Raw genomic sequence first — 2,599 nt, forward strand, 5'->3', positions numbered from 1 at the left:
GAGGGATTTGTTCTAATAGTGTTTGTAAATAGGATATCATGTCTGCATCTTGTACAGCAATTAACCACCAGGAAGAGAGTATGCAATGTGTTAATTATTGAAACTGTCCTACCAATTTGATTTGAAACTGTCTCACTGCTATTTGTCAATAAAATTTTGGGAAAAAAAAAAGAGGCTTGTAGCCTGGATACAATAGAAAAAGACAGAAGGCAGACTTCCTCTTCACTGATCCTGCCCACCCTGCCATGGACTACTTCTCTACGATGCCCTGCTGCCATGCCAACCTGCCCTGGAGCCAGCCGAGACTATGGACTGAAACCTCTACAAATTGTAAGCTAAAATAAAACTTTTGTCCTTTAACGTGTGTGAGTGTGTGTGTGTGTGTGTGTGTGTGTGTGTGTGAGAGAGAGAGAGAGATATCTTGTCCCAGGAATGAGAAAAGTAACCAAGATACTGAGTCACTGCTAAATGCCAGGCTGTGTATCAGGATCAGGGTTTTTATGATAAATAACTTAGGGCCCTTCCCCTCAGGGACTGAGAAAGAAAATTATCAGCAAATGACAACAAAATCCTAAATAAAGTATTAGCATACTCTACACAGCAGGGTATATAAAAATACTGAACTGGTAGTGTTATTTCAATTTTAGCAGGTATATCATTAAAATGGTAAATATTTTATCATTTATTAACAAAATAAATTTATTAATGTGAATAAACATACTAAGCAAAGAGATAAAATGACAAGCACAATGGAATAAAAACTTGATAAAACTTAACATTATTTAGATTTTTAAAATAAAAAGTCTCTCTGGCTTTTTTTTTTTTTAAATTATTGTACCAGGAATCAAACTCAGGACTTTGTGTTTGCCACACAGGCACTTATGCCGCTGAGCTATCTCCCCAGCCCAAAAAATCTCTTAGAAAATGACAAAGACAAACCACTTTTAAACTGATAAGTTATGCTCCAGGGCCAGTCAGATAGCTCAGGGGACTAAAGTGCCTGCTTAGGCAGAGCGCAGCCATTGGGGTTTGATCCCCAGCGTGCCGTGCCAGTCCTATCCCCAGGGCACACTGAGATGGTGATTGAGACTGGGCACGGTGGCACACACCTGTAATCCCAGGGCTTGGGAGGCTGAAAACAGGAGAATCACCACAAGTCCAGTTATGTAGTAAGACTCCGTAGACCCTGTACTAAATATATAAAAAAAAGAAGTTATGTCCCAAAACAAAAAATAACACCCAAGGGTGGGAAGGCAAAAAATCAGGACTAAGGTCAAGATCCTTAAAATAAAAATAATGTCCAAGTCATCCTATGAGTGAGCCTGAGAGAAGAAAAAGAAAAACTGGAGAAAGGAAATGGACATTATTTATAGTTGAAATAACCATTTAGGTGTAGGAAATCTATAGAAAAAATACTGGAAATAGTAGGAGAGCTCAGCAAACTCGCTGGTAAAAACCCAAAACTCAGCAGTGTTCCCATGTGCCAGCCTCACACACCGTGTGCGAGGAAACAGCAGGGTCTGGAGACTTCTGCCCCCAGGTAATCACTCACAGAACAAAAAGAGCCTTTAAAGTCTGTCACCAAGCTGATGGTGGGACCCAACGCCCACCCCCCCCCACCCCCTGCAGGGGATTCCCAAAGGCCACGAACCTGACAGGCACAGGCCCACAGCACTTGGCAGAGGCAGTGCTGGGCGGAGCCGGTGGGGCTCTTCCTGCTCCTGCGGCCCTCAGACTTCCCAGTTAGACTGAAGCTACCATGCACGGAAAGGACACCCCACGCGGCCTTGCCCAGTGATGTTCACCAAATGAGAAATCAGACTTGGCAGATTTAATTTTGTTTTTCCACTCAGTGAAATAGTAAATTAATTTAAATGCAGTGTCTTTTGAGACATGATTACCATCTTCACGCCCACAAGGAAATGTGTCTAAGTGCAAGGAGCAGCCCTCGCTTCCGCGGCTGTGGGGCAGCTCCCTCCCGTCCATTCGCAGACTGCAGAGCCAGCCTGCCAAGGCCCAGGCAGGGCAGCACAGCCAGCGAGGGCCTCGGTCCCGGGCTGGGGCAGGGACGGACGGGTCAGGACGCAGTGGGTGCCCCTGGGGGGACACGATTTCTGTTTCCAATTTGTCCTGCATGTTCCAAGTTTCTAAGCGATCACGCAGGCATTACTTTCATGCCTTCCTTTAATTTTAGCCAACTCTTCCCCAAGCTGTGTGGTCTCATCTTGGACCCTCCTGCAGCCTCCAGGCTGTCATCACAGGACCCGCGCAGTAAACGCTCTCACACCAAACGCCACACTTCCTTATCTGTTCATCTGTAGATGGACGGGACGTACAGGCCGCTTCCAAGACTGAGCTGGTAGGAACCGCGCTGCCATCGACATGGTGTGCGTGGATCCCTATAATACGAAGCCTCTAACTCTCTGGAGTAATCCCTAGCATAATCGAGCAGAATTACTACGAGGGGAATCGCTGTGGGGATGAACTGTTGATGAGAATGTGAACTAGTCCTGTGGGATGCGGGCGCGCCTGGGACTCCCTCCCAGGACCACAATCCAGCGGTATGCCCACGCACCAAGTAGGTCTAGACCTGCGTGGG

The 2,599-nt window shown here is 46.3% G+C and overlaps 1 protein-coding gene across 1 annotated transcript in view; it reads right to left on the bottom strand.

The window, feature by feature from the left end:
- Ano10 (anoctamin 10) overlaps positions 1-2,599 on the bottom strand; it is a 136,150-nt gene that overhangs the window by 86,250 nt on the left and 47,301 nt on the right. The window lies entirely within an intron of this gene.

The sequence above is a fragment of the Octodon degus genome, unplaced genomic scaffold (genome assembly GCF_000260255.1).
Source record: "Octodon degus isolate 3935 unplaced genomic scaffold, OctDeg1.0 scaffold00126, whole genome shotgun sequence".
NCBI lineage: Eukaryota > Metazoa > Chordata > Mammalia > Rodentia > Octodontidae > Octodon > Octodon degus.